Source organism: Chlorocebus sabaeus, chromosome 13, assembly GCF_047675955.1.
Source record: "Chlorocebus sabaeus isolate Y175 chromosome 13, mChlSab1.0.hap1, whole genome shotgun sequence".
Lineage (NCBI taxonomy): Eukaryota > Metazoa > Chordata > Mammalia > Primates > Cercopithecidae > Chlorocebus > Chlorocebus sabaeus.
The window spans coordinates 100,011,319-100,039,207 of record NC_132916.1 but is presented as its reverse complement, the minus strand read 5'-3'; the positions used below and the strand labels follow the sequence as shown (position 1 = coordinate 100,039,207).

The window sequence follows — 27,889 nt, the reverse complement described above, 5'->3', positions numbered from 1 at the left end:
CTGTAAAATCAAAAACAAGTTAGTTACTTCCAAAATACAATGGGGGTACAGACATTGGATAACCATACCCATTCCAAAAGGCAGAAATCAGCCAAAACAAAGGAGCTACAAGCTCCATGCAAGTCTGAAACTCCACAGGGCTGTCGTAAGATCTTAAAGCTCCAAAATTATTTCCTTTGAATCCATGTCTCATATCCAGGCCACGCTGATGCAATGCGTGGACTCCCAAGACCTTGGACAGCTCTGTCCCTGTGGCTCTGCAGGGCTCAGATCCCATGGCTGTTCTCAAGGGCTGGCATTGAGTGCCTATGGCTTTTCCAAGCACATGGTGCAAGCTGTCAGTGTATCTACCATTCTGAGGTCTGGAGGGCAGTGGCTCTCTTCTCCCAGCTCTACTAGGCAGTGACCCATTGGGGACTCTGTGTCGGGGCTCCAACCCCACCTTTCCCCTCCACACATCCCTAGTAGAGGTTCTTGATGAGGGCTCCACCCCACAGCAAACTTCTGCCTGGACTTCCAGGCATTTTCATACATCCTCTAAAATCTAAGTGAAGGCTCCCAAGCACCACTTCTTGTCCTCTGTGCACCTACAGGCTTAACACCACATGGAAGCTACCAAGGCTTACAGCTTGTGCCCTCTGGAGCAGCAACCTGGGATATATCTGGGGCCCTTCAGCCACAGCTGGAGCTGGAGCTGGAGCTTCTGGGACGCAGGAAGCAGTGTCTCCCAAAACAGTTCATTCCAAAACAGATTAGAGAAGAAAGCCTCTCTGCCATCTCAGCCCTGTCTATTGTTCCCCTTGTCTACTCTAACAGTCAAGCCTCAATAAATTAGAACTGAAGTAGAAACCAATAGCCAAGATGAACTGTAAGTATGTTCCTTGCCCAAATGTGGCACACTCAAATGATAAAATAAAGTTGTATATGTCACCTAATTTTACACAGGTTAAACCAAAAGTGCTGGAGTTTCACTTATTGCTAGAACCTTTGGAGTCTTCAGAAGTCCTGTTTATTTTATATACCTAATTACGCACTGTATTGTTTTCCTAAAAATTAAGTGAAGACACACTCTTCTCTTTGTTTCTCTTTGTTTCCCCTCATTTCCCTTCCTATTTCCTTTTCTTCCTATTCACTTTCATTTCTATTCCCTTCCCTTTGCTTCCCTTCCCTTTCCTTCCCTTTCTTTCCTTTTTCTTCTTGGTCTAGCATGAGGAAGAGGTGAATAGGATGCTAAGCAGAGGTACAACAGCTGCCAGTGCATGAGAAGAGAATGCAAGGCAGGGAGGAGGAAGCCGTTAGGAGACCAATCAGCAGCGTGCACACTGGCTCTGAAAGGTAAGAAGGCATTACACAGAGATGGTGAATGAAGGAGACAAGAGTTTGGGAAATAGATAGAATGCGAAAAATAAGTAAATTAATTGAGACAGTGAGTAATTAAGTTGAAAGTTACAAGAATCAGATTTCCCACTTGGAGAAGGCATTTACTTACATGGGGAGGGAGAAGATCAAAAAGAAATTGACATGTTGAATTAGAATTGGAGATATCATATGAGGACATGATTTTAAGATTTTCCTTTTTTTTTTTTTAACTTTTTGTGGAGACAAGGGTCTCACTTTGCTGAACTCCTGGCTTCAAGTGATCCTCCTGCCTCAGCCTCCCAAACTGCAAGGATTATAAGCACGAGCCACTGAGATTTTCTTCAATAGAGCTATCCTCAGATGGTTCCTTCCTTAGTGAGCAACAAGTCAGTTGGCATTTATGACCATGCCTATAGATATCCCAGTTGTAGTAGAAGAGGTACTAAAATATGTTTTTTCTTCTTTTTTTCTCTTAATGATCATCAAACAACTTAAAAAACTAAAAGAAAGAAAATATCTTAAGTAAAAATTTAATTAAAAAAAAAAAAAACAGTCAGGACTGACTAGGTGGCTGGCTTGACCCATGGAGAGGAAGGAATAGCAGTGTGGTGTGGCAGCCCATCTGAAAGCCACACATGGCAGGGGAGCACCTACCCCCAGCCAAGGGAAGTGCTGAGTGAGCCTGCTCCCTAACCTGGGAAACCATGCTTTTTCCACAGAACTGTGCAATCCATGGATCAGAAGATCCCACTCAGGAATCCATGCCACTGGGGCCTTGAGCCCCAACCACAAAGCCACGCAGATTCTCAGCACCACTCAGCTAGAATCGGTGTAAGCCTGCCAAGTTCCCAGCGAGGAGGGGCGGCCATCACCACTCCTGTGGCTGCCTGCAGTCTAAGCCATCTGAACTCCTTGGGGGAGAGGCGGCAGCCAACACTGCGAGTGTAGGGCCTCCCTGCAGGAACTCCAACTCCAGCCATGGGCTCAGGGGCAGAACTCTGATCTCCCTGGGCCTAAGCCCTTAGAGGGAGGGGTGGCAGTAGTCTCTGTGGACCAGCAGACTTAGTCTTTCCTCCTGCTAGTTCTGAGGAATCCAGGCAGCCCAGATAAGTAAGTTTCCCCCCAGCTCAGCATACCTCCTCCACCAGGGGATAGCCAAAGTGCCTTGTTAAATGGGTCCTGCTTGCCATGCCACCCAACGGGGTGAGACGCCCATATTAGTCTGTTGATAAAGACATACCCGAGACTGGGAAGAAAAAGAGGTTGAATTGGACTTACAGTTCCACATGGCTGGGGCGGCCTCAGAATCATGGCAGAAGGCAAAAGGCACTTCTTACTTGGCAGCAGCAAGAGAAAATTAGGAAGAAGTGATAACAGAAACCCCTGATAAACCCGTCAGATCTCGTGAGACTTGTTCACTATCACAAAAATAGCACAAGAAAGAGCAGCCACCATGATTCAAATTACTTCCCCTGGGTCCCTCCTACAACATGTGGGAATTCTGGGAGACACAATTCAAGTTGAGATTTGGCTGGGGACACAGTCAAACCATATCACCCCCCACCAATAGGGGTTGTCAGACATCCCATACAGGAGCGTTCCTACTGGCATAGGTTGGTGCCCCTAAAGGTCAGAGATCCCAGAAGAAGGAGCAGGCATCCATCTTTACTGTTCTCCAGCCTCCTCGAGTGACATCTTCAGATGCAGGAGTGAACCCCCAGTAAACCGCAGCAGCCCTACAGAAGAGGGACCTGACTATTGAAAGAAAAACAAACAAAAAGAAAGCAACAACAACAGCATCAACAACAACAACAAAAGTTTTCACAAAAACCTCATCCAAGAGTCAGCAACCTCAAAGATCAAAAATAGACAAACTCATGAAGATGAGAAAGAATCAACAAAAAAAACGGAAAACCCAAAAGGCTAGAGTGCCTCTTCTCCAAATGATTACAACACCTCTCCAGCAAGGGTGCAGAACTGGATGGAAGATGGACGAATTGACAGAAGTAGGCTTCAAAAGGTGGTTAATAACAAACTTTGCTGAGGTAAAAGAGAATGTTCTAACCCAATGCAAAGAAGCTAAGAACATTGATAAATGGTTAAAGGAGCTGCTAACTAGAAGAACCAGTTTAGAGAGGAACATAAATGACCTAATGAAGCTGAAAACTGCAGCATGAGAACTTTGTGAAGCACACACAAGTATCAATAGCCGAATTAGTCAAGTGAGAGTAAGAATATCAGATATGTAATCCCAGCACTTTGGGAGCCTGAGGCAGGTGGATCACCTGAGGTTAGGAGTTCAAGACCAGCCTGGCCAACATGGCAAAACCCCATCTCTACTAAAAATACAAAAAATTACCTGGGCGTGGTGCTTATAATCCCAGCTACTTGGGAGGCTAAGGCAGGAGAATCGCTTGAACCTGGGTGGTGGTGGTTGCAGTGAGCCAAGATCACACCACTTCACTCCAGCCCGAGTGACACAGCAAGACTGTCTCAAGAAAAAAAAAAAAAAAAAAAAAAAAGAATATTAGAGATAGAAGACTATCTTGCTGAAATAAGAAAGACAGACAAGATTAGAGAAGAAAGGATGAAAAGAAATGAGCAAAACCTCTGAGAAATGTGGCACTATGTAAAAAGACCGAACCTACAACTGATTGGAGTACCTAAAAGAGATAAAGAGAATAGAACCAAGTTGGAAAACACACTTCAGGATGTTATCCAGAAGAACGTCCCCAACTTAGTAAGACAAGGCCAACATTCAAATTCAGGAAATACAGAGAACCACACTAAGACACTCCACAAGAAGATCAAGCCCAAGACATATAATCATCAGATTCTCCAAGGTTGACATGAAGGAAAAAAAGTTAAGCGTAGCCAGAGAGAAATGGGCCAGGTCACCTACAAAGGGAAGCTCATCAGACTAACAGTGGATCTCTCTCCAGAAACCCTATAAGCCAGAAGAGAGTGGGGGCCAATATTCAACATTCTTTAAAAAAAAAAAAAAAAAGAGAGAGAGAACTTTCTTTTCTCTTTGAGACAGAGTCTCACTCTGTCACCCAGGCTGGAGTGCAGTGGCGCCATCTCGGCTCACTGCAAGTTCCGCCTCTCAGGTTTACGCCATTCTCCTGCCTCGCCTCCCAGTGTAGCTGGAACTACAGGTGCCTGGCACCGCACCCAGATAATTTTTTTGTATTTTTAGTAGAGACAGGGTTTCACCGTGTTAGCAGGATGGTCTTGATCTCCTGACCTTGTGATCTGCCCGCCTCGGCCTCCCAGAGTGCTGGGATGAAGGCGTGAGCAACTGCACCCAGACGAAAAAGAGAATTTTCAACCCAGAATTTCATATCCAGCCAAACTAAGCTTCACAAATGAAAGAGAAATAAAATCCTTTTCAGACAAGCAAAGGCTGAGGGAATTAGTCACCACAAGGCTTGCCTTGCAAGAGCTCCTGAAGGAAGCACTAAATATGCAAAGGAAAAATTGGTACCAGCCACTACAGAACACATGAAAATATAAAGACCAATGACACTATGAAGAAATGGCATCAACTAGTGTGCAAAATAGCTAGCTAGCATCATGATGACAGGATAAAATTCACACATAACAATACTAACCTTAAATGTATATGGGCTAAATGCCCCAATTAAAAGACATAGACTGGCAAACTGGATAGAGTCAAGACCTATCGGTGTGCTGTATTCAAGAGATCCATATCACATGCAAAGACACAATAGGCTCAAAGTAAAGGGATGAAGGAAAATTTACAAGGCAAATGGAAAGCTGAAAAGAGCAGTAGTTGCAATCCTAGTCTCCACAAAACAGACTTTAAACAAAAAGAGATTTTTTAAAAAGACAAAGAAGGGCATTACATAATAGTAAAGGGATCAATTCAACAAGAAGAACTAGCTATCCTTTTTTTTTTTTTTTTTTATTTGAGACAGAGTCTCGCTCTGTCGCCCAGGCTGGAGTGCAGTGGCACCATCTCGGCTCACTGCAAGTTCCACCTCCCAGGTTCACGCCATTCTCCTGCCTCAGCCTCCTGAGTAGCTGGGACTACAGGCGCCCGCCACCACACCCAGCTAATTTTTTGTATTTTTAGTAGAGACGGGGTTTCACAGTGTTAGCCAGGATGGTCTCGATATCCTGACCTCATGATCCGCCCGCCTCAGCCTCCCAAAGTGCTGGGATTACAGGCGTGAGCCACCACGCCCGGCTGAGCTAGCTATCCTAAATATATATGCACTCAATACAGGAGCATCCAGATTCATTAAAAAAAAAAAAAAGTTCTTAGAGACCAACAAAGAGACTTAGACTCCCACACAATAATAGTGGGAGACTTTAACACTCCACTGTCAATATTAGACAGATCAGTGAGATGGAAAATTAACAAGGATATTCAGGACTTGAATTCAACTCTGGATCAAATGGGCCTAATAGACATCTACAGAACTCTCCACCCCAAAACAACAGAATATACGTTCTTCTCAGTGACACATGGCAATTACTCTAAAATTGACCACATATTTGGAAATAAAACACTCCTCAGCAAATGCAAAATAACTGAAATCATAACAATCTCTCAAGACTACAGTGCAATCAAATTAGAACTCGAGATTAAGAAACTCATTCAAAACCACACAGCTACATGGAAATTGAACAACCTGTTCCTGAATAACTCCTGGGTAAATAATGAAATTAAGGCAGGAATCAAGTTCTTTGAGACCAATGAGAACAAAGAGACAACATACCAGAATCTCTGGGACACAGTTAAAGCAGTGTTAAGAGGGAAATTTATACTAAATGCCCACATTGGAAAGCTAGAAAAGAACTAACATCACAATTAAAAGAACTAGAGAAGCAAAAGCAAACAAATCCAAAAGCTAGCAGAAGACAAGAAATAAGTAAGATCAGAGCAGAAGTGAAGGAGATAGAGACATGAAAAACCATTTAAAAAATCAAAGAATCCAGAAGCTAGTTTTTTGAAAAAAATTAATAAAATAGCTAGACTAATAAAGAAGAAAAGAGAGATAAATCAAATAGACACAATAAAAAATGATAAAGGGGATATCACCACTGACCCCACAGAAATACAAACTACTATCAGAGAATACTATAAACACCTCTAAGCGAATAAACTAGAAAATCTAGAAGAAATGGATAAATTCCAAGACCAAACCAGGAAGAAGTTGAATCCCTGAATAGACCAATAAAAAGTTCTGAAATGGATGCAATAGTAAATAGCATACCAACCAAAAAAGGCCCAGGACCAGACTGATTCAGAGTTGAATTCTACCAGAAGTACAAAGAGGAGTTGATACCATTCCTTCAGAAACTATTCCAAACAACTGAAAAGAAGGGACTCCTCTCCAAACCTTTTTTTTTTTTCTTGACAGAGTCTCACTGTCACCCAAACTGGAGTGCAATGGCACAATCTTGGCTTACTGCAACCTCCGCCTTCTGGGTTCAAAAGATTCTCCTGTCTCAGCTTCCCAAGTAGTTGGGGTTACAGGTGCACACTGCCACACCCAGCTAATTTCTGTATTTTTAGTAGAGATGGAGTTTCACCATGTTGGCCAGGCTGGTCTCAAGCTCCTAACCTCAAGTGATTCACCCGCCTTGGCAGGTGCTGGCATTACAAGCATAAGCCACTGTGCCTGGCCCTCCTCCCTAAATCATTTTATGAGACCAGCATCATCCTACTATCGAAACCTGGCAAAGACACAACAACAAAAAAAGAAAACTTCAGGCCAATATCCCTAATGAACATCAATGCAAAAATCCTCAATAAAATACTGGCAGGCCGGACATGGTGACTCACGCCTATAATCCCAGAACTTTGGGAGCCTGAGGCAGGTGGATCACTTGAGACCAGGAGTTTGAGACCAGCCTGGCCAACATGCGAAACCCTGTCTCTACTTAAAAAAGCCAGGCGAGGTGGTGTGTGCCTATAGTCCCAACTACTTGGGAGGCTGAGGCAGGAGAATCGCTTGAAACCAGGAGTGGGTTTGAGTGAGCTTGCAGTGAGCCAAGATCATGCCACTGCACTCTAGCCTGGGCGACAGAGCAAGACTCCATCTCTATAAATGAATGAATGAATGAATGAATGAATGAATGAATGAATGAATAAAACTGCCAAACTGAATCCAGCAGCACATCAAAAACTTATCCACCACAATCAAGTTGACTTCATCCCTGAGATGCAAGGCTGGTTCAACAGCCACAAATCAATAAATATAATTTATCACATAAACCGAACCAATAAGAAAAACCACATGATTATCTTAATAGATGCAGGAAAGGCCTTTGATAAAATTCAACATCCCTTCATGCTAAAAACTCTCAATAAACTAGGTATTGATGGAACGTAACTCAAAATAAGAGCTATTTATGACAAACTCACAACCAATATCATACTGAATGGGCAAAAGCTGGATGCATTCCCTTTGAAAACTGGCAAAGACAAGGATGCCCTCTCTCACCACTCACATTCAACATAGTATTGGAAGTTCTGGCCAGGGTAGTCAGGCAAGAAAAAAAAAAAAAGCAAATTTAAATAGGAAAAGAGGAAGCTGATAACCAATTTCAGCACAGTCTCAGGATACAAAACTAATGTGCAAAAATCACAAGCATTTCTATACACCAACAATAGAAAAGCAGAGAGCCAAATCATGAACGAACCCCTATTCACAATTGATAAAAGAGAATAAAATACCTAGGAATACAGCTAACAAGGGACATGAAGGACCTCTTCAAGGAGAACTGCAAACCACTGCTCAAGGAAATAAGGGAGGACACAGATGGAAAAACATTCCTTCCTTATGGATAAGAAGAAGAGATATTGTGAAAAGGGCCATACTGCCCTAGGTAATTTATAGATTCAGTGCTATTCCCATCAAACTAACATTGACATTCTTCACAGATTTAGAGAAAAGTATTTTAAAATTCATATGGAATCAAAACAATCCTAAGCAAAAAGAACAAAGCTGGAGTCATCAAGCTACTTGACTTCCAACTATGCTACAAGGTTAGCTGGAGCCATCAAGTTACCCAACTTCAAACTATGCTACAAGGCTACAGTAGCCAAAACAGCACAGTACTGGTACCAAAACAGACATATAGACCAATGGAACAGAACAGAGACCTCAGAAATAAGACCACACATCTACAACCGTCTGATCTTCGACAAACCTGACAAAAACAAGCAACAGGGAAAAGATTCCCTATTTAATAACTTCTGCTGGGAAAACTGGCTAGCCATATGCAGAAAACTGAAACTGGACCCCTTCCTTATACCTTAAACAAAAATTAAATCAAGATGGATTAAAGACTTAAATGTAAAACCCAAAACCATAAAAACCCTAGAAGAAAACCTAGGCAATACCATTTAGAACACAGACATGGGCAAAGGTTTTATGATGAAATCTCCAAAAGCAATTGCAACAAAAGCTAAAATAGACAAATGGGATCTGATTAAACTAAAGAGCTTCTGAACAGCAAAAGAAACTATCATCAGAACAAACAGGCAATCTACAGAATGAGAGAAAATTTTTGCAATCAACCCAACTGACAAAGGTCTAATATCCAGAATTTACAACGAATTTAAACAAATTTACAAGAAAAAAAAAAAAAAAAACATCATAACTGGGCAAAGGAGGCTGGGTGCAGTGGCTCACACCTGTAATCCCAACATTTTGGGAGGCTGAGCAGTTGGGTGGAACACATGAGGTCAGGAGTGCAAGATCAGCCTGACCAACATGATAAAACCTCATTTCTACTAAAAATAAAAAAATTAGCCAGGTGTGGTAGCACACACCTGTAATCCCAGCTACTCAGGAGCCTGAGGCATGAGAACTGCTTGAACCCAGGACGTAGAGATTGCAGAGAGCCAAGATCATGCCAGTGCACTCCAGCCTGGGTGACAGAGTAAGACTCTGTCTCAAAAAAAAAAAAAAAAAAAAAAAAAAGATGGACAAAGGATATGAACAGACACTTCTCAAAAGAAGATATTAGTGCGGCCAACAAACATACAGAAAGAAGCTCAATATCACTGATCATTAGAGAAATGCAAATTAAAACCACAATGCAAATTAAAACTGCTGTCATCTCATGCCAGTCAGAATGGAGATTATTAGAAAGTCAAGAAACAACAGGTGCTGGTGAGGATGTGGAGAAATAGGAATGCTTTTACATTGTTGGTGGGAATGTAGATGAGTTCAACCATTGTGAAAGACAGTGTGGCAATTCCTCAAGGATCTGGAACCAGAAATACCATTTGAGCCAGCAATCCCATTACTGGGTATATACCCAAAGGAATATAAATCATTCTATTATAAAGATCCATGCACAGGTATGTTATTGCAGCACTATTCACAATATCTAAGACATGGAACCAACCCAAATGCCCATCAGCGATAGACTGGATAAAGAAAATGTGGTACACATCCACCATGGAATACTACGCAGCCACAAAAAGGAATGAGATCATGTCCTTTGCAAGGACATGGATGAAGCTGGAAGCCATCATTCTTAGCAAACTAACACAGGAACAGAAAATCAAATATCCCATGCTCTCACTTATAAGTGGGAGTTGATCAATGAGAACACATGGACACAAGGAGGGGAACAACACACACCAGGGCCTATTGGTGGTAGTGGGGTAGGGCAAGGGGAGGGAGAGCATCGGTACAAACAGCTAATGCATGTGGGGCTTAAAACCTAGGTGACGGGTGATAGGTGCAGCAAATCACCATAATACATGTATACCTGTGTAACAAACCTGCACGTTCTGCACATGTATCCCAGAACTGAAAGTAAAAAAAATAAATAAATAAAAAATAAAAATACCCCAAATGCTAAAAGATTATTTACATTAAAATTATCCAAAGAATATAAAAATAAATAGAAATAAAATGTATTTCAGTGTTATGTAATGCATATATAACAATTCCATATATATGCAATATGTGATAAAATATACTTCAGTATAGACGTCATGTTGTGGCAAATGCAATAGAGAAAAAGAGCTTGCAAATTGAGTACAAGAAAAAACACCCAGTGGAAGTCGAAAACAACATTCTGGCTGGCAGTAAATTACACAGCTGGTGCCATTTGGGGAGTAAAAAGGAAAAATATATTTAAAGCCTGGTGATTTTTTTGGAAGACTCAAAAAAAACACCCTCCAGTTTCTTAAAAATAATTTTTTCTTAACTGGAAACCTCATGCTCTCTGTTTTCCTTATAGGCTTAATAACTCCAGTTGACATTTCAAGGAGATTTTTATTTTAGAACTTGAAAATAATATGATACTAAAAATCATATAGTATGATTAGGTGAGAATAGAAAGCAATGGGCAGGAAAAAGCCCTATCAATAATTCAAATATATTATAAAATGACAAGAATCTTTAAAGTACAGTAGTAACATTGGAATAAAAGACCATTAATGAAATAAAACATAGAGCATAGAAATATGCCCTGTTTTGTGGTTTAATATTAGATAAAGGAGGAATCACAAATCCATAAGAAAGAAGAAAGTATTTTTTAAAATATTGACAATTTATAAATTTTGGGAAAAAATGCTCACTTCACCCTATAGTTCCAATTAAAATCTAAACAGATGGAATATTAGAATCGTAAGAAATTAAAACCAAAGGAGAAAAGGTAAGAAAAGTGAACATCTGTCAAATATCCGATGAAACACGCTGAACACATAAGTAACATAATATTGACAATATAATAAAGTTACATGTATGTACCTTAAAAAACTGAAATACAAAAGAAAATAACAAGCTGGATAAAAACGTTAGCAGCAAAAACGACCAAAAAATGAGTTACTACTTTACAGAAAGTTTATACAAATCAATAAGAAAACTGCAAATGAGCAAATTATATCAGGCAGCAATTCTCTAATGAAGAAATAAAAGTAGCCAATAAAAAGTTAGAAAATGGCCAGGTGCAGTAGCTCAGGCCTCTAATCCTACCACTATGGGAGGCTGAGGCAGGAGGATCTCTTGAGGTCAGGAGTTCAAGACCAGCCTGGCCAACGTGGTGAAACCCAACATGGTGAAAACTGTCTCTACAAAAATTACAAAAATTAGCCAGATATGGTGGCATACGACTGTAATCCCAGCTACTTGGGAGTATGAGGCAGGAGAATCGCTTGAACTAAGGAGGCGGAAGTTGCAGCGAGCCAAGATCGCACCACTGCACTCCAGCCTGGTGACAGCATGAGACTCTCTCTGAAAGGAGAGAGAGAAGAGAGAGAGAGAGGGAGAGATGAGTTTTTCAAAATAGAAGCATGACTAATTTTACACCTGTAATCCCAGCACTTTGGGAGGCCCAGGCAGGCAGATCACCTGAGGTCAGGAGTGCAAGACCAGCCCGGCCAATATCGTGAAACCCCATCTCTACTGATAATAGAAAAATGAGCCAGGCGTGGCAGAGGGTGCCTGTAATCCCAACTACTCAGGAGACTGAGGCAGGAGAATCACTTGAACCTGGGAAGCGGAGGTTGCAGTAAACTGAGATCAGGCCACTGCACTCCAGCCTGGGCAACAGAGCGAGACTCCCTCTCAAAAAAAAAAAAAAAAAAAAGTAATAATAATAATTACTGTGAACTGACAACTGAAATAAACACCCAAGGGCAATGGCTCAGTACCATCGTTGTCACATATGCAGTGCTTCACTTTAGAAAACGTGAGAACTACGGAAGTGTCCAGAGAGCTTTTTAAAGACTATTACAGCACCAATTTAAAATTATTCTTGCCAGTTGTGGTGATGCGAGCCTGTAGTCTCAGTTACTTGGAAGACTGAGACAGGAGGATCTCTCGAGCCCTGGAGTCCAGCCTGGGCAACATAGTGAGATCCTATCTCTAAAATTAAAAAAAAATTAAAAATTAATATATAAAAGTATCTTTATTAGGTAATACGCATACATAAGGTACAAAAATTTTAAAGTAGAGAAAGCTGTGCAGTGAAAAGTAAATTTCCCTTCCACTTTAGTTACCCCTCTCAAAAGAAAAGAACTGCTACCAGTTTCTCAGAGCTAAAACTATCTTATGTAACCTTTCTTCCCCAAAACTTTTTGTATTTACATTTCAGTTTTCTACAACCTTAATCCACACACAGACTCTACATAGTGTAGTCATAAAGAGGACTGTACCACAGTACAAAGTTAACCCTCTGAAACAGGCTAATATAATGACTAGGAAACTGATAAAGCCAGCCTACTGTCAAGATGATATTAATGGGCTTTGGATACTATTCTTCAACATGAAAGATAACTCACTTTTATCAAGGTGTATTTTAGGATTAGATTGGTTTATTTGAAACAATCTCTATACCAAGGGGAGTGGGGTTAGCCTGAGTCAGACAATTCAGGCATGTCCCTTAGAGCTGGGGTCAGCCCTAAGCCATAATGACTATATATCGGAACAAGGTGGAAATTGACCTTATCGGTCAGCCTCAGTGTCCAATACACCAAAAATCTCTCTGTGACATTGACACAAACATGAAGAAGTCACAACTATTTGATTCTTAATTTAGAAAAACAATCAAAGTACACGACCTGCCTTAGACTGTGTGGAGAAAATAAGTATATTTACCTACACAGGGTTAGACAAAGTTATTCTATGAACTTAACAGAAAACTATTTAATTGTTATAAAATTTCCATAGTCTCCCCTTATCTGTGGAAGATACATTCCAAGACTCCCATTCCAAGATGCCTGAAACATGGATAGTACTAAACCTGATTGCCATTGATAACCTACAGGTCACATTTGACAGTTTTCTTTAAAAGTAAACAGGTGAACGGGCACAGGGGCTCATGCCTCTAAGCTCAGCACTTTGGGAGGCAGAGGCGGGGGGATCACTTGAGGTCAGGAGTTCGAGGCCAGCCAGGCCAACATGGTGAAACCCCATCCCTAATAAAAATACAAAAATTAGCCTGGCAGATGCCTGTAATTAGGTGGCAGATACCTGTAATCCCAGATACTTGAGAGACTGAGGCAGGAGAATCACTTGAACCTGGGAAGCAGAGGTTGCAGTGAGCCGAGATCATGACATTGCACTCCTGCCTGGGCAATAGAGCAAGACTCTGTCTCAAAAATAAATAAATAAGTAAACAGGCTCCCAGATTAACGGCCTAAGGAAGGTTTTATAATTCATGGCAACCCCTGTTCCTGAGTAAAGAATCTGATCATAAGTTTCTCAAATTGTTGATGTGCTGATTAATGCATAACCTACTGACACTGAAAGGACACAGATTTATTTCTGAATCATAAAGTTTTACTGACTGTCTTGCATGTAGATATTAATATTTTAGCCCATATGTTGCAACTGTATCCAAAATTGCAACCTCTTTATTGTATCTTCCAATAAAAAAAGCACAACTATGGTAAGAGGAATCCCCCTTCCTTCTCCTAAACTTTCCTACAAAAGCCCTCCAACTTGTGAGACTCCAGAATGCTCCCAACTTTGTTGTGTGTTTTCCCAGGTCAATCCTCATAGTTGGCTTCCAATAAACCTTTATCAAATGATTTCTACCTTAAAAGTTTTAGTTTTGGTTAACACCATCAATTGGACTGTGTTACTGTTCCTATCTACTACCCACAAATGTAAGGCCTTTTCCTTTTAACTAAGCACTTATCACTGTCTGTACCCATAACTTTTGCAGTTTGAGGTACAACAGCAAAACTAGCATGAAATTCTTTTTCCTTCTTCACAGTTTCACAGATATACTTGTTCTTACCATAGATCTTAACAACCTTGACACACAATTTTTTCTTTCCTTTTTGAGAACTTTCACTTTTTCACTCAAAGGAAGTACTTCATGGTTTCTCTTTGGCATATCTGAATTACCAACATCATTACTCCTGCACTTTGAGACCATCATTAAATAAAAGGGTTACTTGAACACATGCATTGCAATACCGCAACAGTCAATCTAATAACTGAGAAGACTACTATATGACTAATGAGCAGGTACCATATGCAGTGTGAAAATACTAGACAAAGAGATGATTCATCTCCCAAATGAAAAGTCATGAGATTTCATCATGCTATTCAGAGTGTCCTGTGTTTAAAAACTTAGGAATTGTTTATTTCTGAATTTTCCATTTTATATTTTTGGACCATGGTTGAGCACAGGTAACTGAAACCATGGAAAGTGATATCTCTAATAAGGGGGGAACTTCTGTATTCCATATTACAATCTATCGTCTAAAACTATTAAAGACACCAAAGGCAGCCTAATTTATCCACGTGATTTAACAAAAACAGATCAGATACTTAAATTTTTTTTCTTTTTCATTTCTTTTTTTTTTTTTCTTGTCATCCAGGCTGGAGTGCAATGATGTGATCTTGCTCACAGCAACCTCCACATCCCAGGTTCAAGTTATTCTCCTGCCTCAGCTGCCCGAGTAGCTGGGATTACAGGCACCTGTCACCATGCCTGGCTAATTTTTAGAGACAGTGTTTCACCATGTTGACCAGGCTGGTCTTGAACTCCTGGCTTCAGGTGATCCGCCTACCTTGGCCTCCCCGTGCTGGGATTACAGGTGTGAGCCACCATGCTCTGCTCTCAATAGGCCAATTTACTGATAACAGTAGATAAGAAGCTAATAGCACCAAATTCCTATTCCCCTATTCTTTCATGCCTCACCTCAGAGTGTGCTGTTCTTCTGAGAAGAAGAACAAAAAATACAAAAAGTTTTCGGGAAGAAAGGTTACATAAGATAGTTTTAGCTCTGAGAAACTGGCAGCAGTTCTTTTCTTCCAAATAGTCTCTCCCCTTCAAGGCACATATGACTGGCTACTGACACCACGTTAATGGCTCCTCCAGGACCATTGCTTGTCCATAGGCTGTCCATAAAGAATTTTGTGGAAAGGGAGCCGGAGAGCTAAAGTAGGGTCTACAGCTACAATTCAAATTTTACATAATGCATGCTAGTATGCTTCTCTCTATCCAAAATAGACACTTGTCCCACTCATCCAAGCTTCCTACCTAAGAAGCAATAGCCTTTACATAATAAAGACCCATTTATGGAACCAAATACCTAACTGTTTTATCTTGCTTAAGATGACAATGTTCGGCAGTATTTAGAAAATAAATTACTTTCATGAGCATAAAGTCCTGATGAGTACAAAATGTTGTCTAGCTCACTATATAATACATTCCCAAAACATTCCAAACTAAATTGTAACTTTTGCTTGTCATTTTCCCAAGAGGAGATAATCATAAATAATTCTGCCTAAGGAACTCCCATTAAAGGCCTGACACGTCTTCCCTTTCCTCTCTCCAAATCAGATGATCTCATAGAAACTTACATCTTCAATTTGTCATACTACAAATAATTGTTGGTATCTATTCTTAATATTATAGTCTCTGCTTTTCTTTTTTCAGTTACAAATTTTATTACATAGTGCTAATATATTTGCTGCATCGTTTTAGCAGAGATTTAAAAGAAAATGATTTATGGTTCATTGATACAGAGTATAATCAATCCTTTAAAAAATATTTTTAATTTCTTTCTTTTGATTTTTTTTTTTTTTTTTTTTTTTTTTTTTTTTTTTTGGCTTGTTTGTTTGTTTGAGACAGAGTCTTGGTCTTGTAGCCCAGGCTGGTCTGTAATAGCGCAATCTCGGCTCAGGGCAACCTCCGCCTTCCAGGTTCAAGCAATTCTCCTGTCTCAGCCTCCCAATAAGCTGGGACTACAAGCACGTGCCACCACACCTGGCTAATTTTTTTGTATTTTTAGTGGAGATAGGGTTTCATCATGTTGTCCAGGCTGGTCTGGAACTCCTGACCTCAGGTGATCTGCCCACCTCGGCCTCCCAAAGTGCTGGGATTACAGGCAAGAGCTACCGCTCCAGGCCAATTTTTTTTTTTAGTCGTTTTGGGGGAACAGGTGATATTTTGCTACATGGATAAGTTCTTCAGTGGTAATTTCTGAGATTTTGGTGCACCTGTCACCCAAGCAGTGTACACTCTACCCAACGTGTAGTCTTTTATCCCTCACCCACTCTGTTACCTTCCTCTCAAGTCCTCAAAGTCCATTATATCATTCCTATGCCTTTGTGTCCTCATAACTTAGCTTCCACTTACAAGTGAGAACACAGGATACTTGATTTTCCATTCCTGAGTTACTTCACTCAGAATAAAATTCTCCAACTCCATCCAGGTTGCTACAAGTGCCATTATTTCATTACTTTTTATGGCTGAGTGGTATTCAGTGGTGTATATTCTTTATCCAATTGTTGGTCAATGGGCATTTATACTGGTTCTGTATTTTTTTCAGTTGCAAATTGTGCTACTATAAACATGAGTGTGCAAGTGCTTTTTTCATATAATGACTTATTTTCCTCTGCGTAGATACCCAATAGTGGGAGTGCTAAATCAAATGGTAGTTCTACTTTTAGTTCTTTAAGGAGTCTCCACACAGTTTTCCACAGTGGTTGTACTAGTTTACATTCACAGCAGCAGTGTAAAAGTGTTCCCTCTTCACAACATCCAAACCAATATCTATTTTTATTTTATTTTTTAGTTATAGCCATTCTTGAAGGAGTAAGGTGGTATCTCATTGTGTTCCCTGATAATTAGTGATGTTGAGCATTTTTCTTACATTTATTAGCCATTTGTATATCTTTTCTTTTCTTTTTTTTTGGGGGGGGGGTGGACAGAGTCTTGTTCTGTCCACAAGGCTGGAGTGCAGTGGTGTGATCTCAGCTTACTGCAACCTCCGCCTCCCGGGTTCAAGGGATTCTCCTGCCTCAGCCTCCTGAGTAGCTGGGATTACAGGCGCTTATCACCACGCCCAGCTAATTTTTGTATTTTTAGTAGAGATGGGGTTTTACCATGTTGGCCAGGCTGGTCTCAAACTCCTGACCTCAGGAAATCCATCTGCCTCGACCTCCCAAAGTGCTGGGATTACAGACGTGAGCCACCACGCCCAGCCTGTGTATCTTCTTCTGAGAATTGTCTACTCATGTCCTTTACCCACTTTTATGTGGGGTTATTTGTTTTTTCTTGATTTGTTTGAGTTCCTTGTAGATTCTGGATATTAGTCCTTTGTCAGGTGCATACTCTGTGAATATTTTCTCCGATTCTGTGGGTTGTCTGTTTGCTTATTATTTCTTTTGCTATGTAGAAGCTTTTTATTTTAATTAGGTCCCATCTATTTATCTTTTTGTTGCATTTGCTTTTGGGTTCTGGGTCATGAACTTTTTGTCTAAGCCAACATCTAAAAGAGTTTTACCAATTTTATCTTCTAGAATTTTTATGGTTTCAGGTCTTAGATTTAAGTATTTGACCCACCTTGAATTGATTTTTGTATAAGATGAGAACAAGGATTAAGTTTCATTCTTCTACATGTGACTTGCTAATTATCCCATCACCATTTGTTGAATAGAATGTCCTTTCCTCACTTAATGTTTTTGTTTGCTTTGCTGGAGATCAGTTGGCTATAAGCATCTGGCTTTATTTCTGGGTTTTCTACTCTGTTTCATTGGTCTATGTCAATATCCCTGATGAACACAGGTGCAAAAATCCTCAACAAAATAGTAGCTAACCAAATCCAACAGCATATCAAAAAGATAATACACCATGATCAAGTAAGTTTCATACCAGGGATGTAGGGATAATTCAGCATACGTAAGTCAATAAATACATCACATATGCAGAGTTAAAAACAGAAATCATATGATCATCTCAACAGATAAAGAAAAAGCATTTGGCAAAATCCAGCATCACTTTATGATTAAAACCCTCAGCAAAATTAGCACAAAAGGGACATATCTCAAGGTAATAAAAGCCATCTATGACAATCCCACAGTCAACATTATACTGAATGGGGAAAAGTTGAAAGCATTTCCCCTGACAACCGGAACAAGGCAAGGATGCTCACTTTCGCTACTTTTACTCGACATCGTACTGAAGTCCTAGCCAGAGCAATCAGACAAGAGAAAAATAAAGGGCATCCAAATTGGTAAAGAGGAAGTCAAACTGTCACTGTTCACCAATGATATGATCATATACCCAGAAAATGCTAAAGACTCATCCAAAAAGCTCCTAGATCTGATAAATGAATTCAGTAAAATTTCAGGATACAAAATCAACGTACACAAATCAGTAGCATGGCTATGCACCAACAAGGACAAGGTTGAGAAACAATCAATAACTCAATCTTTTTTACAACAACTGCAGAAAATAAAAATAAAATAAAATACTTAGGAACATACCTAACCAAATAAGTGAAATACCTCTACAAGGAAAACTACAAAACACTGCTGAAAGACATCATCAACCACACAAACAAATGGAAACACATCCCATGCTCATAGACGGGTAGAATCAACATTGTGAAAAATGACCATACTGCCAAAAGCAATCTACAGATTCAATGCAATTCCCACAGAACTAGAAAAAAAATCCTAAAATTCATGTGAAACCAAAAAAGACCCCACATAGCCAAAGCAAGACTAAGCAAAAAGAACAAATCTGGAGGCATCACATTACCCAACTTCAAACTATACTACAAAGCTATAGTTACCAAAACAGCATGGTACTGGTATGTACTATCTGTTTTTCTAATACATTGAAACCAGTGTTGTAGTATATCTGTTTATTATAGATTTAATAGTTACCATGTAAGTTCAATACCTTTAGTAAACCAAACTTTCCAGTACAGTTTTTATGTGCATATAACATAATATTAAGACAAATCTAAATATTTCACAATTATTTGGTAGATAAATGTGGAGTCCTAACTGGGAGGAGGTGGGGGCACAGAGTCAAGCTGGTGGGACCAGGGTAAAGCAAAAAGAAGAAGCAAATGAGCTATAATACAAGTCTGCCTTTCTTCATGGTCCAGGACACATAACTGTCCTGTGCAAACAACTCACAACCTTCCTGTGACCAGTTATCACCAGACCCTCAGCTGATAGAAAAATTGTAAGTTAGCTCACTGCAACCTTGACATTAATACTGCACAAAGCCCTCTTCAGCACACAGCACAAGCTCCATTCTATAAAATCCTATAAAATTTCCAGCACCTCTGTCTCTTTGTAGTTAGCTCCTCTCTTGCTAACTTGCCTGTTGCTTTCTTGCAACGTATTTTCATACTTTCTCTAACAAATCTGTCTTTATTTATCTACAACTGTCTTGGTAAATTTTTCTTACCCCTACACTACCAGCCCCAGATAGTCACTGTTCATCCACCACAGTAAAGATATCATACAACTTGCCCAGGCACGGTGGCTCATGCCTGTAATCCCAACACTTTGGGAGGCTGGGGCGGGTGGATCACTTGAGGACAGGAGTTCAAGACCAGCCTGGCAAATGTGGTGAAACCCTGTCTCTACTAAAAATACAAAAATTAGCCGAGCATGGTGGCGTGCACCTGTAATCCAAGCTACTCAGGAGGCTGAGGCAAGAGAATCGCTTGGACCGGAGGCGGAGGTTGTAGTGAGCAGAGATGGCAAGACGCTGTCTCGAAAACACACACACACACACACACACACACTACTTAATTCAAACAGCTATTGATTACTAGATACAGTCATAAGAAACTACCAACATTTGATCAAAAACAGCCACGTCTAGGTATGGTGGCTCACACCCGTAGTCCCAGCACTTTGGGAGGCTGAGGCAGGAGTATTGCTTGAGCCCAAGAGTTCAAGGCTGCAGTGAGCTATGACTGCATCACTGCACTCCAGCCTAGGTGACAGAGCAAGACCCTGTCTCTAAAATTAATTAATTAAAAATAGCAATTCATTTGATTCCATCTTATTCCATAGTGATTTTAAGATAGCATACACAAACTGAATAATAATAAAAGAGAATGGAGGAGGCAGTCACCACAGCAACATTAGCAGTGCATCTAGCTCACAGAGCTCCAGCCAAAGGAGAAGTGGGGTAAGAAAGAAGGTACCATAGCTCATACAAAGCAAACTGCCTGCAAATCGACCAGTGGTAATGCATCCAGAAAGCAAATGGCTAAAAAAGCCACTCGAGAGAGGGCACCCTCTACTTAAGGGGTGAAGAAACCTCATCATTATAGACCTGGTACTGTGGCACTCCTTGAAATGAGACATTAACAGAAGTCCCTTGAACTTACGATTTGCCAAATTCCATTCCAGCATCTAGCGTGAGAAATAGCTCAGAACTTTAAAACAGATCTGCACTTCCAGAGCACAGCTATTGGTGTTTTGCAGGAGGTAAGTGAAGCCCATCTAGTTGACCTTTTTGAAGACACCCAACTTTTTATGCCAAAAGACATCCAGGTAGCATGCTGCATATGTGAGAAAAAGTGCTTAAGAATCCACTATGATGGGAAACATTCACTCTAAAAAAAATTCTCTTCTTCCCGTTATTTGTAGTTCTGAATATTATATTTTTTTCTTGGGGTCAAAAGGTACTTAAATATATGATTGTGAGTGAATAAACAGGGGACAGGAAACAGGTATTGGCAGTTTTTCCATTTTCATTTGCGTGTGAATTTTTAATATAAATGCCAGAGATGTAAAGTATTAATGCAAGTCAAAATGTTTCAGTGAACAAGTTTCAGTGTTTCAACTTTATAATGGTTATAAATAACCCTGTTAAAATTTTCTGGACAGTGCCAGCATTTTGAAAACAAATAAATGCTTATTGATGGCAACTAAAGGGTGTTTGTTGCAAGTTTACCATACAGTAGATTCCATCCATTCACTTTTCTAACTGAATTGCCCCACATGCAAGTACATATTTTTAATGTTGTCTGTCTTCTGTGCTATCCCTGCAAGTTTGCTATCAAAATACATTAAACTACAAAAAAGAAAGAGAGAAGAGATAAACCAACTGTTGTTGTCTAGAATTCAATTTTGACTGATACATAAAATGTTTTTCCTACTTTCAAGATTATAGAACATGTATGGTCTTCACATCTAGAATTTTAAAACCTTAATGATGGGCAAGGCCTGAAACATGAGGAAATTTACACAAAATATGAAAAAGTCCACAAAGACCACATTGGCTTTTCTTTTCTTTCCTTTTCTTTTCTTTCTTTCTTTTTTTTGAGACAGAGTTTCCCTCTGTCACCCAGACTGAAGTTCATTGGTGCTGGGAGGTTCACGTCAACCTCTGCCTTCTGGGCTCATGTAGCTGGGATTACAGGCATGTGCCACCACACCTGGCTAATTTTTGTATTTTTAGTAGAAATCAGGTTTCACCATGTTGGCCAGGCTGAGCTCAAACTTCTGCCTCGGCCTCCAAAAGTGCTGAGATTACAGGCATGAGGCACTGCACCTGTCCAGTGATTATATTTTCATTAGAAAAGGTGTACTTTTTTTAAAGAAAGGTAAGATAATACTGTCAAACTCTGGAGTTTCAGAGAAAACATCTAAACTGTTCTTTATTTGTTAGCTTAACATTATTTGAAAATACTGAAAAACACTAGAAAGAAAGTAATTTCTTCCAAACTAAAATTCCATAAAAAAGAAGACAAGCTGGGCACGGTGGCTCATGCTTATAATCCCAGCTCTTTGGGAGGTCGTGGCAGACAGATCACTTGAAGTCAGGAGTTCAAGACCAGCCTGGCCAACATGTTGAAACCCTGCCTCTACTAAAAATACAAAAATTAGCTGGGTACATGGTGGCATGCGCCTGTAATCCTTGCTACTGGGGAGGCTGAGACATGAGAATCGCCTGAACCCGGGAAGTGGAAGTTGCAGTGAGCTGAGATTGTACCATTGCACTCCAGCCTAGGCAAGAGAGTGAGACTCTGTCCCAAAAAATAAAAATAAATTTTAAAAAAAGACAAAGTCATCCACACCAACCCTCTAATTCCTTTCTTCTGACATAGTTATGCCACACAGATTAGCTCTAATACTTATAAGTTATGTTTATACAAATGATATAAAATTGGCCTGTATCCAGTGTGATGGCTCTGATGAAGAAAAAGATGGCCTATACCTTGCTTTTTCTTTTTCTATTAATTTTTCTATTAATTTTTTTAGAGATGGGGGTCTCACTATGTTGCCCAGCCTAGGCTTGAACTCCTGGCCTCAAGCAATCCTCCTACCTCAGCCTCCTGAGTAGTTGTGACTACAGATGTGTGCCACCACACCTTTGTTTTTTCTTCTTAATTAATCATGGATGCTTTCCTGATCAGTACTGTCAACCTTTTATAAAAGATGCTATAAAAGATATTTATTTCGGGGCTAGCGCATTGCAATGAGAATATGTGTGCTATAGTAAATTATGTGCATATTCAGGGAGGTAAAGGAAGGCAAGGGTTTTTAAGGGAAAAAATGAGGAGGATCACAGAATTGTTTTGACATCATTATCCTTGGCTATAAAGATCTGTAACAAGTGTGATGCCAGTGCAGGGTTGGAAAGGCAGTTGTTGGGCAGATGTCCCTGCAGAAGTATTTCTTGTGTAAGGTTGCAATGGATTTTATGAAAGATTGTGGTTTTTACAGTCTTTGTGATAGTTTTTATTATCAGGCATATAAGCATGAGAGCCTTTTCTTTATGACGTTCACCAGCTCTATTTGTCAGTGGGTTTTGTATTTTTTTTTTTTTTTGACATCAGTAACTTCATTTTGATTCTGACAACATCCACATTTTCCTCATTTCATCAAGATCTTCCTCCAAAAGCATCACTGATTAATCACCCTGTAGTTAGGTTTTGATGTCCCTCAGTACAGAATGGACCTGTCTTTGTTACTGGTCTTCTCTCATATTATAGGGAGTAACTGGCAACTAGGAGTCAGTGTCAAAACTCTTTTAGCTATGTTTGAGCATTAATAAGTTCTGTTCTGTGGTCTTTCGTTTTCATCTCAAAGTATTGGGTCAGCATTATTTTGTTAGGAGTTGTACTTCCGCAAAAATTTTACAGTTAACATACACAAAGTTTAAAAAGGGAAAAGACGAAGTAAAATTAATAGTAATATGACTATTCTAATTTGTATAATTATTTTGAGCCATTAATCTAGGCTTAAAGATAACCAATTGAATAAATCAAATGACCACAGGGAATTAGGTGAGACCTATTGTAACCAGGTGAACTACTTTCTTATTTTGTATATATGGGTCTCAACTTTTCCAGAGGAATTTATCCAGGTATAGCACATAGTATTGCCAATAGCACAGACATTTTCTTCTTTAACCAATGGACACTAAACAATTTTGTTGTTTTGTTTTGAGACAGGGTCTCTCTCTGTCACCCAGACTGGAGTGCAGTGGCATGATCTTGGCACTGCAACCTCACCTCCCAAGTTCAAGTGATTCTCCCGCCTCAGCCTCCCAAGTAGCTGGGACTACAGGTGTGTGCCGCCATGCCCAGCTAATTTTTGTGTTTTTAGTGGAGACAGAGTTTCACCATGTTGGCCGGGCTGGTGTCGAATTCCTGACCTCAGGTGATCCGCTCACCTCGGCCTCCCAAAGTGCTGGGATTACAGGCATGAGCCACTGCGCCCGGCCTACTAAACAATTTCTTAGGTTAGGCTTTCTTAAGTTACCAGCAGAATATACTGATAGTGAAATTTCAATTACATCATTAGCTTACCAAGTGTAAAAGGTAGCATTAGGAGGGGTAAGAGTCTAATTATGATATGGAGTCTTGCTTCAATGTCTTGAGAAAAGCTATCTACAGCGTGAAAACATCAACTGCTGCTCCTGGTTTATAATCTGAAAGTCTCTGGTCATGACACCAAGTGGCTTGGTAAACCTTTTGTGCGGCCCATACATCAGGCATGAGGTTTGTTTCTTAAATTTCATCTAGTTTTGACTTATAGGGATTTAGGAACAAAGAAGCTTGCTGCCAATTATTGAAGGAAATTAGGAGAATTCAAGGTCTGATCTAGTCTACAGGTAGATAACAAGAACTTGAAAAAAAATGCACAGAGCTACTATCTAATAACAGCTGTATTAAATTTCTTTAGAAATATGTCTTTTTCTCTCTACACTGATCATTAGGAATCTCAGGCTTAAAAACTTCTTGAGCATGGGAAGCCAAACCAAGGCAGACTTCAGACTTTATTTCAGTCTTAAGGTTCTTGGGTCTGCCAAGAAGTGACCATTTTTATTCACTCACTGTAAGGCTAGAAACTCCTAAAGCCAGACACTTTATGCAAACTCTTAAATACAACATTTTATTCAAAGCCTTGGTAAATGACATGGGGCACTGGCTAACACCTGTAATCCCAGAAACTTGGGAGGCCAAGGCAGGAGGATCCTGGATAACTTGAGGTCAGGAATTTGAGACCAACCTGGGCAATATAGTGAGACCCCACCTCTACCAAAAAAAAATTTGTTTTTAATTAGCCAAGCATAGTGGTACACACCTATAGTCCTAGCCACTTAGGAGGCTGAGGGAGGAGTTTCACTTGAGCCTAGGAGCTTGAGAGCACAGTGAGCTTTGATCATGCCGCTGCACTCCAGCCTAGATTACAGAGTGAGACTCTGTCTCTAAAGAAACAAATAAACAAAAACACAAACACACCCAAAAAAGACTTGGTGAAAAAAAAAAACAAACAAATTCAGTGTTTCCAATTACATCCTGTTTATGAAGAGAGAGCAAATTTTTCTTGAACTTACGTAAATAAAGAATACTCATAAATATTTGCCAATTTTTGGAAGAATCAAGTAGGGGAAAAAAGCAAAGATGTTTCCATCTTTATTAAAAGTATACTTTACCAAATTCTTGTAAACTATAAATAGCTTATGAGAAAAAAACTTCTTAAATCTGAAAAACAAAATATTTAAATAAAGAACCAACAATGGTTTAAATAAGTCATAAAAACATTACCAATTACTTAATTTCATGTAACTAGTTTATTGTTTTGCTTGATCTTGATTAGCAGTTTTATGAACTGATAAATTTCCTTATTAGAGGTTCTGAAGATTTTTATTTCATTCATTGTTCTTAAAGTTATTAGAAATCTGTTTTCAAGACTACTTGTTAGAGTCTTTTCCATGAAAAGTCATTTTGGACTAGAGCTGATTGCAAATGCTTTTAGAGAAGATTTCAAAGCAATAACTGTCGATGACAGAAACTTAAAATAGTCGTGGTTAAAAATCTGATGAAAGTTTGGCTGGGCGTGGTGGCTCACGCCTGTAATCCCAGCACTTTGGGAGGCTGAGGCGGGCGGATCACAAGGTCAGGAGATTGAGACCATGGTGAAACCCCGTCTCTACTAAAAATACAAAAAATTAGCCGGGTGCGGTGGCGGGCGCCTGTAGTCCCAGCTACTCAGGAGGCCGAGGCAGGAGAATGGCGTGAACCCGGGAGACGGAGCTTGCAGTGAGCCGAGATCGTGCCACTGCACTCCAGCCTGGGCGACAGAGCGAGACTGTCTCAAAAAAATAAATAAATAAATAAAATCTGATTAAAGTTCCTGGCCAGGCACAGTGGTTCACACCTGTAATCCCAGCACTTTGGGAGGTTGAGGTGGGCAGATTGCTTGAGCCCAGGAGTTTGAGACCAGCCTAGACAACAAGGTGAAACCCCATCTCTACAAAAAAGACAAAAATTAGCTGGGTGTGGTGGTGCACAGCTATAGTCCCAGTTACTCAGGAGGATTGCTTGCTTGAGCCCAGGAAGCAGAGGTTGCGGTAAGCCAAGATCACACCACTGCACTCCAGCCTGGGCAACAGAGTGAGACCTTGTCTCAAAAAAATAAACAATAAATAATTTCCCAATTGACAAGGAAATGTAGTTTTTCCATTACATGCAGTATTTTAAGATGACAATCAGGCTGGGCGCAGTGGCTCACACCTGTAATCCCAGCCCTTTGGGAGGCCGAGGTCAGCAGGTTATGAGGTCAGGAGATGGAGACCATCCTGGCTAATATGGTGAAACCCCATCTCTACTAAAAATACAAAAAATTAGCCAGGTGTTTTGGCAGGCACCTGTAGTCCCAGCAACTTGGGAGGCTGAGGCAGGAGAATCGCTTGAACCCAGGAGGCGGAGGTTGCAGTGAGCCAAGATCACACCACTGCACTCCAGCCTGGGCCACAGAGCGAGACTCCATCTCAACAACAAGAAAAAATAAAGAATCAGAATCATGACTGACAATGTCATATCAGAAGGATCAAACTTTTATAAATTTTATACAACTGTTAGAATACTCACATTAATACATATCCATACAAATATAAGTTTAGGAAAGATTTAACATAGCCACCAAAATTATGACTGTAACATATTATATTTTTATGAATTGATGTAACTTTTAGAACTTTTATATCAATAGCACACACATAAATGTAATTGAGGGAATATCTAGTATCACTTATTATTTTACAATGCTTCTCATACAATTTACCAAATAAGCCTAATTATTTAATATCTCTAAAAGATGAGAGACACAACTTTGAGGCTCTCCAGGGGCCCAACTGGAAAATCCCAATGTTAATTTTAAGTCAAAAAGATTTAGTTTCAGATTTTGATGATGTGGGTGTGGGGAGGACCTGCCAAAGATGTTAAAAAGTTCAAAACACTTGATCAAAACAAAATCACAGGTTACCGTAAAATAATAGCCATTAATTTAACCACAGTGACAAAAGATTTCAAAAGCAATACAGAAAGTTATATGGATGTAAAAACCTAACCCTTTTAAAGCTCAGTTTTTCTATGTAATCCAAAACCTAATAAAGACAAGATAGGAAATTATCTTGATAAAACGTAAAATCTTTGTTTTTTTCAGGCCAGTTACCAGAACACGCTACAAGAAAAATCTCTTGTAGCGTGATTGCTTCTCCTTATGGGAAGCCCGTTTAGATAATCTGGAAGTCAATCCTGATGAAAAGGGTACTTGAATTTAATCAGGCACAGGAAGAATGTGTCTAGGGTTAAGAATATGCATTACATTACACAGCAATGTAAACAAGAAAACTAATACCTTGAGTGGGGGAATACATGGCTCTCACTAACAACATAGGAAGTGTCCTGATTACACGGAACAATTTAGGCACATCAGTAAAAGCCAAGTGTACAGAACTGGGTACACTGGAGGAATACACTGTGTTTCTAAGCCTTTAAGATAAATACTTCAGTGCTTGCTTTGACAGCACATATACTAAAGTTGGAATGATACAGAGAAGATTAGCATGGCCATAAGCTGTTAAAAAATAATAATTTTCTAAAAATTCGAGCATCAACTGTAATAGTAGAGTTGGAAGAAAAAAAAGTTATAGAAATTGATGAAAAGATTGAAGGAGAAAGTTATCACCTCAGCCAAGAAAAAAGATACACCTGTTCAAAGGAAGAAAGAACAAAGGGCAATGATGTATGACCTGCAAATCACATGCAACAAGGTACAGCAAAAGTTGAACTTTTTTTTCTTAAGTTAACATTGAACTTCTAGGCTGAACCTGTGGCCCATACCTGTAATCCCAGCACTTTGAGAGGCAAAGGCAGGTGGATCACTGAGCCCAGGAGTTCGAAACCAGCCTGGAGAGTATAGGAGACCCTGTCTTTACAAAAATTAGCTGGATATAGTTAGTGGCACACACCTATAGTCCTAGCTACTCGGGAGGCTGAGGTGGAAGA

The 27,889-nt window shown here is 39.9% G+C and overlaps 1 protein-coding gene and 1 pseudogene across 2 annotated transcripts in view; one reads left to right on the top strand and one right to left on the bottom strand.

The window, feature by feature from the left end:
• Positions 1-27,889, bottom strand: part of FILIP1 (filamin A interacting protein 1) — a 311,881-nt gene that overhangs the window by 276,345 nt on the left and 7,647 nt on the right. The gene's annotated exons all lie outside the window — the stretch shown is intronic.
• LOC119625470 (U6 spliceosomal RNA) lies at positions 27,393-27,481 on the top strand (annotated as a pseudogene).